Here is a 10,113-nt window from a genome sequence, read left to right on the forward strand (position 1 = left end):
CCCTAGAATTCCAGGCATCCTGCTCTCACCTGATACACAATCTCACAATAGAGTGGTCAGATCTAAAAATTATTGCAGGGGTTGCCACTCCATTGATGGGGGTGGCAGATCTGAGAGAATTTCAAAAGAAAATTGTGATAAAATTGGAATGAAAGTACAAGTTTATTTTGATACAAAGAAAAATTTGAAATGCGGGTATAGTTTTTTCATGAAGCACATTTTCTATGCACTTTGGAGACCCTGCATACATCTTACCCTGAACTCCCCAAGTCTTAGTGAACCAATGTAAAGAAGCAAATGACTCACAGTAAAATTTTAGACACTTTGCACTCAAAGAGCCTGTTCAAAGTAACCCCTAATCAATCTCATGCCCTTTCAACATGCTTCTGAAACTATCAACTGCAGACAACCTCTATCTGAACCACTTGCGAAGTGCTTTTTAAAAAGGCAAATTCCTGGGGCCGGATGGTGGCAGAGTGATTAAGGCATGGGACTCCCACATAGTCAACCATGGTTCAAGTCCTGGACTAGGTGGCTTAACTCACACCAGGTGTGTGTACCCAAAATCCCAAGAAGAAAAGGGATTGCGACATGGCCATCCCCCTCTCCGGGGTTGGGAGGGTGCTCTCCCTCTCCCTCTCCCTCTCCCTCTCCCTCTCCCTCTCCCTCTCTCTCTCTCTCTCTCTCTCTCTCTGTGTGTGTGTGTGTGTGTGTCTGGCATGCACCCTATAGCAAAAATCTAGCTTAAAAAATGTTTTTTCTTTCTTAAGAAAATTCCTGGGACTTAACCTGGATTCTCTGGAAGCTAAGACCAGGAGCTGCCTTTTTAGTGAGTTCCTCAAGTAACTCTACACTTTGAGGTTAAAGAGTCACTGCATCCAATCTTCAGCACATCGGTATAGAAAGCCAGTGTTGAGTGCGGACACTGCAAGATATAGACTGAGAGGCATCCCAGGAAGAGAAGTTCACCATCGAGATGACAAACACAGAGAAAGAGAGGGCGTCAAACCCAGTAAGCGATTTGGAAAAGGAACAATAATTTAAATTTCCTTTTCCCCATCTCCAAGTTAATAAGCAGCAACAAAGCAGAAGCAGATTTGGGGCAGTCCGAACCAATGAGGAAGCCCAGCTCTGCACATCACAAAGGGAGGGCTATGCAGGACAGTAAACAGAGACTAAGCAGCAGGCCACGGGGACAGGGACGGAGGAAAGGCACCAAGCCCTGCCCTGCCCACCTTTGCCGAAAGGGTGCTTGAGCTACAGTTATGTTTTCAACATTCTTCCAGGCAGACCCAGAATTTCTGAAATTCCCAGGCAGAGAACCCCCTTGAGCAGAACTAGCAGGTTTCCAGTCAAGGTACCTCCTCAGGCTGTCAGCTGTACCTCTGCTCTTCTTTAATAAAAATCCACCACGCGCTCCAGAAGAGTAACTAGGACACTTCGTTTTTATTCCACATGCATCTCATTTGTCTTCAGTAGGTTCTTCCATAATCTCATCATTATTGCTATGGCCCTCCAAGGACAGCTGACTTGCATTAATCAGCCGAGCCCTTCATCGCTCACCAGATTCTTTACACTTTTACCATGCCCTGGGGCATCCTAACTTACTTGAAAAATTAATAAACCTCCCCCTTCTTATCTTACCTTATTAATGTCTGTCTTTGTAACCCATTATCCCCGCATATCATCAGAGATCACTGGAGGGTGCGGTGGTCACCAGCTTGTCCCCCTAATTCTATCCTAAAACAGGAACACCTCCTCGGAATGGCCAGAAAGAAAATGGCCTTCATGGGCCAGCAGGGTGTCTGTTTACCAGCTCAGATGGCACCATAGACTAAAGGCAGGAGAATTCTTAGGCTTCGACTAAGGGCCATTAAGACCCATTAAGTTGTTCTCTCCTCCTCCACATCCCTCTCCCCCTCTCTTGTGCACCCTAGTAAATCTGACTCATTAGCTTTAGATGTTTTGAAATACTGGTACATTAATCACTTGTGTTTGCACACTGTTTATGTGGGTTGTTGGTCATGGTCTGTAGTTATACTGGCTGTCTCCCTTGCTTACTTAAAGGTACAATCCAATTGAAAATAAAGATTTTTGCAGGTTTGCTCATTACACACAGTGTCGGCAGCTGGTGAGTGTCTTTTGCAATTCATCAGAGGCCTCCCAGACCACCTGCTCTCAGCATCCTGCAAACAGCTGGCTCTGGGTAAGTACCATAAGCTATTACCTTATACAACAAATAAATAAATAAATGGATGGATAGGTAGACAAATAGATAAATAAGTTGAACTGCCAGCCCTGAATCATTGCTTCTTGAAAGGAAAAGACAATTTTCAGAAGGGAAAAAATACGGATGTCTAGCCCAAATCCTCGTGGTTCCACTTAAATTTTCAAAAAGAAGAAGGGAGAGAGGCAAAACTCCCAAAACTTTGAGTGGAAATATTTTGTCATTTGAGTAATAGAGAAATCAAGAAAAGAACTCTACGATAGACTGTCAATGTGATTTGGTACAGAATGTGAGAGGAGGAAGAATTGAATTGCCTTTTAGATTTTTCTTTCTTCCTTCTTTCTTTCCTTCTTTCTCTCTCTCTCTCTCTCTCTCTCTCTCTCTCTCTCTCTCTCTCTCTCTTTCTTTCTTTCTTTCTTTCTTCTTCCTGAAAAAAACATAGGTTGACTTTGTGGCTCTTGAGCTAGGGCCACCAGATACCCCAGGATTAAGAAGCCAATTTCCAAGGCTGTCACTTTCGTTTTTTGTCATTCTATCCCAATTTTTAACCCTGAGAATGAACCATGGGGCAGTCATGCTACTCCAGACCCTGAAGAAAGGGTAGGGACAACTGGAAATGGAATGAGTGCTGGACACTTACATGGAGGAAGAACAAGGTCAGAGAGTAGACAAATTCTTCTGGCTGTGTTGTGGCAGAATTAGACAATACAGAAACTAAAAAAAAAAAAAAAGAATTGGGACTCAGGCGGAGGGAAATGGGTTCTTAGTGGGGTGTCTTTTTTTGGGATGTCATTTTGAGAGACTTTTGAAATTTATCACTGACAACCTGAAAATTCTCTGTGCTTTACTTAGAAATTTGGAGTTGGGAATTGTTAGCATCACCTGGTTTAGCTTTTTTTTCTTTGTTAAAGAAAAAAACAAAAAATACTCATGGACACTAGTTAAAGAATGGCATGGGCCAAAAGTGGAATGGTGGTTAAGGTACTGGATTTCCACATGATTGACTGTGGTTCTAGTCCCAGACCTGGTGGCTTGAAAATCACACCAGGCACATACACATGAGTGTCCAAAATCCTGAGAGAATAATGGAGAAGAAGTTGTGGCATGGCCATCCTCCTGAGGAATAATTTCTCACATTTTTCTTTCTCTGTCTCTTTGTCTCTGTCCAACAAGAGGACATGCCCTATGGCAAAAAACTAACAACAACAACAATAAAAATGGCAAAGCAGACTCTATTCTGGGGGGGTGGGGGTGACAACAATGGAGTATTTTAGTAGGGAAAAGAGACGCAGCTCAGCTCCAAATACACAATGAAAAGTAAGACTGTATTAGGTAAAAGGGGGAAGCAGTTGGTGGAAAATTACAGAGGAAACAGGATAAGATGAGATTCTGCCTAATCTGACTTAACCCACTAGAATTCTTGCCAAATCCAGGCTACAGTAATCAGACATCACCTGGAGCATGGGAGAGGATGAGGAACCTGGTCCGATATCAAGGATGAGGGGTTCTGGCTAAACTGATTTGACAGGATTCTTGCTAAAATTGAACAATGCACAGAACTGGATGAATATGAAAGTCTGAAATTTAAGGTCTCATTAAAAAGAAAATTCAGAAGAACTTGACTAGCATTTGGTCAATGTGAAAACCTTTGTCATCATCCAGAATGATTTTCTCTGGTCTCCATGTATTGGACAAAACTCAGCTGTGTCTTTTGACCTTGTCCCTATAAAACTGGAAGGAAATTCTGGAGTGGGACGTTACCTAGCTGACTCATTGCTTATGAGCTTCATCAATCAAATGCCTGAATTAAGCTTTTGGAAAGCACTATTTTTATTTGATGGCAGCTTACATTGTAATAACTTTAGCAGTTTTATTTTTGCTGCTTTTTTTTTTTTTTATTAAAAATCTTTATGGATTGAATCAACATAACAAAATGTCTTGCATTTTACCAAATTGAAAAATTGGAAACTGAAGATGAATCTATATTCCTACATTTTCAGTTTTTCATTTTTTTCAAGGACCTTAGTATTAAGAACCTACCTATTTTGTGCAGTGGAAGACCAGCAGCATGAACACCAACCTTGGGGCTTGTCAGAAATATAGACTCCCAGAATCAGAATCTACATTGTAATATTTAAGATCCCCCACTGACTTGTTTGCACATTTAAAATCCATGTGATCTTCACCCTCTTCTGTGTCCTGGAATCCTTTTTTTAAAATTCTCTGATATATTGGGACCAGCAGTTAGAGTAATGGCTATGTCGCTGGACTCCCATATAGTCGACCACAGTTCGCGTCCGGGACCCATGTAGTCAACAGCAGTTCACGTCCCGGATCCAGTGGCTTAAAACTCACGCCGGGCATGTGTGTGTGCATGCCCAAGATCCCAAGAGGAGCATGGAGGAGAAGGGATTGCGGTGTGGCCATCCCGATTGTGGTGCAGCCATCCCGCCCCGTGCGGTGGGGGGGGGGTGATTTCTCACTTTATATCTCTCTGTCTCTCTCTGTCTTTCTGGCGAGCGCACGCACCCTAGCACCCTATAGCAAAAACCTCTCCCAAAAAAAATCTCAATTGCATTTGTTGTGCCAGAAGTAATATCTTGACAAGAACGAACCACTTGAATGTGTCCCCTCCAAAATTCAGGTGTAGCCATGTGAGAGTATTACAAAGTGGAACCTTTAAGAGGTGATTAGTCCCTGAGGGCGCCCCCCTAGAGAATGTGATTAAGACTGATAGAAGCAACTTTCTGCAGCATTTGGCCTTCACCTTCTGCCTTGTAAGGACACAGCTTTCCTTCCCTCCAGAGGATATAGCAATAAAGTGCAATCTTGGAACCAGAGAGCAGCCCTCCAGAATTGTGAGAAAATTAATTTCTGTTCTTTATCAATTAGCCAATGTGGGATATTCTATTGCAGAAGGACAAAATGGACTAAATTTACATCCTTCAGTATCACCATATTGAGTTGACTTTCTGTTTTAATTCCTATCAAAAAGAGGAAACAGTTTATATTCACATGGGATGGTTAACAGTATACTGTCATGATCTTCTAAGGTCTTGTTAACTCTCCCAGGGCCTCTGTCATAACACGGTCCAAAAGCACTTGGATGTCCTGGACATTTCACAGAACATCATATTGGTCCACAATATGCATGACATCATGGTAATTAGCCTGGATATGTAAATAGTGGCAAGTGCTTTGGAGTATCTCAGTAAGAAACATGAGCTTCAAAAATGAAACCTGGGCCCAAAGAAGATTCAGGAACTCCTATATAAATGAAGAATTTTTAGGAGTCAAGCAACTGGAGCATGTCTGAACATCTTTTCCAAAATAAAAGGCAAAATAGTGTATCTATTATTAAAGTTATTATTATGCAGGTACAATTGGCACTGCTATATGGGCCACACGATCTAGCAGAATATCTTTTGGTTTTTTTGGAGAGGTTTTGCTATAGGGCGCATGCACTCACCAGAAAGACAGAGAGAGAGAGACAGAAAGTGAAAAATCACCCCCCCAGGGAGGATGGCCATGCTGTAATCCCTTCTCCTCATTCTCCTCTCAGGATCTTGGGTATGCACGCACATGTGCCTGGTGTGAGTTTAAGCCACCAGGTCTGAGACTCAAGCTGAGGCCAACTACATGGGAGTCCAGCGACCTAGCATTACACCAACTGCTGGTCTCAGCAGCAGAATATCTTTGATAAGAAAAAAAAATGCAAAATTTGTGATACAATAAAATGGGGACCACCACCTCAACCAAGGTCACTCTGTTCCTAACAAGGAGATAGCCCAAGGCCAATGACTAGCTGATGGCTGATATAGGGGCATAGCCTTTGTGTGAATTTGCCACAATACTGAAGAGTCTTCCAAATCTACCCCAGAAATTCTCCTCTAGAGACCTTTGAGGTCTCTGCTACAATACAATGAGAGCCAGACTCCTCTACCCCTTGTTGCCTTCCTCAGTTCTTTACAGGTATACCTTAGGAGCACTCCCCAGTTACTATCTTCAAATAACTCTCCATCTCAGAGACTGTTTCCAAGGAACCCAGTCTAAGATTGCATCTGATGGAACTCTGAATCTCTTTTTATATATGTTCTTTTCTCTTTATTTCTTCTTATTGGTGGTGGTGTTAATGTTCATTGCTTCCCAGTAAGACTACCTCTAAGGGAAAAATGGCAGAAATAGAATCAGTCAATGTCTCAGAGTCTAAAGGACTCCTTGGATTTATTGCCTTGTAACAAACATTACCCTACTGAAGCTTGGTCTGGTGTTTAGACTTTGCTACAAAGTCTAGGATGGCAAAGATGTAGTCTTTTCACTACTGGCTATGTCTTCCAGCATATTTTCAAGAAGTGTCCTGTACTCATCAAAAGTTATCATAATCAATTAATTCTACTTAGACCAATAAACTGAACCAATCAATTCATTAGTCAACTCAATAAATAAGCTTAACTAATGATGTCTACCCTGTAAGTAAGTGGTTGGTCACATATACATGGCATAGATTTGCAGCCATGTATATGTGATTCATCCATACCCATCCATCCTTGATTCTTCCTTTGCTCTTTTCTCTAAGGTGTATTTACATATTTCTTCCATGAAAGAAGAGAGGTAGCAATCCCAACAGATGTACAATAATTAAATGTAAATATTAAAAAATAATTTTATTTAAAGATGACCAACTTGGTACTGAAACAAGCCTGCAAGGAAAACAAAAAAAACATTTCCTCATCCAGTGATCCACCTTCAGCTTCAGTCAGCCAGGACTATGAACATGCACATGTATGCCTGGCATGTACAAGACCTTGGGATGCAAACCCGGGGTTCTCCCATATGACTTCAGCATCACAGAGCAGTGCATCATTGCTGTGTCACGGAAGCTGAGCTGTTTTGGTCTTTCATTCTGAGAGTGGGTGGGTGCCTCTAGGATTTATTTCTTCGGTCCCTGCATGAGCTTGTTCTGGCAGGATTGGACCAATGGGTGGCACTGCTGGGAGGTCGAAGAGTAGAAGAAAAAAATTACGGCATTTTGCCCCCTCCTTCTGTGCCTCAGTAGAGGCTATTTTTTCCATGACTCCAACTGACATGGAGAAACATCTAACTTCTACCAGGTGACACCTGCCACTGGCACCAATAATACTGTCTTCTCCATCTGACCCACAGCATAGGTGCGGGGACTTCTGTTACCCATCTCTGGGCTGCCTCACTGTTCCCTGTTACCCTTCTCAGCTCTTTCACCACCCCTGTAAGCAATTCTCAGCATTAAATCCCTCTGTTCAAAATATTCAAATGGTTTTTCTCTCCTGCTTAGACATGAACTATTCTCCCAAAAAAGAAAGAAAAATTAACTGAGAGATTAAAAGATATTAATATTGGAAAGACCAATTTTCTGGCTGCACATTCTCACACCCCCACTTAATCTGTACCCTCTCAGGCAGCTCAATGGCCAAAGAGAAAATATAAACACTGAGCATCCAGCCCTCAGGTCAAAGTGGACAGGGAAGACTCAAACAACTGCTAGGCAAACAGTGGAATGACATGCTACAGAAACTTTTTAAAACAATATCTCTCGCGAATAGGATTAGTTCTATTATGTGCTTACTTTACGAGTTCATATACTAAAATTGGAAACAATAGAGATTAGCATGTTTTCGGTCCAAGGATGCCAAGCAAATTTATGAAACATTCCATATTTTTTGTGTAAAGTAATTTAAATATTTTTCACTTTTTTTTTCTTTTTTCTTTTTTTTTTGGAGAGGTTTTTGATATAGGGCGCGTGTGCTCGCCAGACAAACAGAGAGAGACAGAGAGACAGAAAGTGAGAAATCGCCCCCCAGGGAGGATGGCTATACCGCAATCCCTTCTCCTCCATTCTCCTCTCGGGATCTTGGGTATGCACACACATGCACCCGGCATGAGTTTTAAGCCACTGGGTCTGGGACGCGAACCGCGGTCAACTACATGGGAGTCCAGCAACATAACCATTACACCAACTGCTGATCCCTTTTTTCAGGTTTTTGTCATGGTGTGTATGCACTTTCCAGAGACAGAGAGATGTGCGCGCCAGACAAACAGAGAGAGACAGAGAGACAGAAAGCGAGAAATCGCCCCCCAGGGGGAATGGCTATACCGCAATCCCTTCTCCTCCATTCTCCTCTCGGGATCTTGGGTATGCACACACATGCACCCGGCATGAGTTTTAAGCCACTGGGTCTGGGACGCGAACCGCGGTCAACTACATGGGAGTCCAGCAATATAACCATTACACCAACTGCTGATCCCTTTTTTCAGGTTTTTGTCATGGTGTGTATGCACTTTCCAGAGACAGAGAGAGAGAAAAAGGGGATGCCTAAGGGGGATGACCATACTGCAATGCCTTCTCCATTCTCCTCTTGGGAATTTGGGCATGCACATACACATACACACACACACACACGCACACACACACACACAAACACACACACAGCATGATTTTCTTTCTTTTTTTTTTTTTTTAGAGAGAGAGATTTTTGCTATAGGATACATGCACTTGCCAGAGAGAGAGAGACAGAAAGCAATAAATCATCTCTGAGGGGAAGGCCAAGCCACAATCCCTTCCCCTTCATTCCCCTCAGGGTTTTAGGCATACTTGCACACGCACCCGACATGAGTTTTCAGTCACTAGGTCGGGGACTCGATCCATGGTTAACTATGTGGGAGTCCAATGATGCAATCATTATGCCATCTGTTGGTCCCCCTTCCCCACCCCCAGTGAGATTTTTCAATCCATCAGATCCAGGACATGAAGTGCAGTTGACTATGTGAGAGTCTAACACCTTAAAACCACACCACCTGCTTGCCCCATGAATAGTAATATTTTTGACTCACTTGACATGCAATAAATGAATGCTTTGAAAAACTATATTATATGCTATAAAGATATAAATGATTAAAAGTACATAAAAATATTAAAAATTTATTTTATTTAAAGAAGACCAACATGGTACTAAAACAACTCTGCAAGAAAAACAAGAAGGAATTGAGAATACTAGGTAAGGAATAAAGAAAAATTTAGTTGATTATTTAGTATAGAAAACTAAAGAACTTTTTAGATGATAGCTACTTTGCATTTCCAAGGTAATCAAAGAAATGGAATGAAATATGGCAATAAAATATACTGAGATAAAAGGGAACTAGAAACCTTAAAAAATATTTGAAGGCCAACTCATAGTCTACTGGTTAAGGGAGCTAGATCCTACATGGCTTGAGATACACGGAGTGCACATATGTGCTTGTCCAAAATCCTGACAGGATGGAGAAAAAGAGAAGGGACTGTGGTGTGACCACAACACCATTGGGTGGTGCTTTTTCCCTCCCTCCCAATGTCTCACTGCCTCTCTTTGGTGAGCACAGGGGACCTCAAGTAATTTTACAAAATGAATACTTGATTCAGGGTCAGTTCTATAGTGCAGTGATTAAGGGAGCTAAATCCCTATGGCCTTCGGCATTCAGGTCCAGCCCATGGTGGCTTTAAAAACCACACCTGGCCCATGTGCATGTGTGCCCAAAATCCTGGTAAAGAAACCTCAGCACCCTAGAGTATTTCTAAACTCAGACCTAGATAGTAAGTGTGCTCATAGCTACTAGTGTGTCAGTGTTCTCAAGCCCTCTGAGTAACAGAACTAGAACATATATTTATATACACATAGCACATATGCACACCACATTTCTATCTGTATTTATTTCTAAATTCATATATATATATATATATGACTCATAAATTCACTCTGGTACTTCTGATTCCAATCCAATACTACAGGATTTATTTTAGCTAGGTTTCCAGATAAAACACAGGATATCAACTAAATTAGAATTTTAATTAAAAGAGTAATTTTTAAGTATAAATA

At 41.8% G+C, this 10,113-nt stretch overlaps 1 pseudogene; it reads left to right on the top strand.

The window, feature by feature from the left end:
* The first annotated feature begins 7,825 nt into the window (after window positions 1–7,825).
* On the top strand, window positions 7,826–7,924 carry LOC114008907 (uncharacterized; annotated as a pseudogene).
* The last annotated feature ends 2,189 nt before the right edge of the window (window positions 7,925–10,113 follow it).

This window comes from Tupaia chinensis, unplaced genomic scaffold (genome assembly GCF_000334495.1).
Source record: "Tupaia chinensis unplaced genomic scaffold, TupChi_1.0 Scaffold000414_1, whole genome shotgun sequence".
NCBI classification, from domain to species: Eukaryota; Metazoa; Chordata; class Mammalia; order Scandentia; family Tupaiidae; genus Tupaia; species Tupaia belangeri.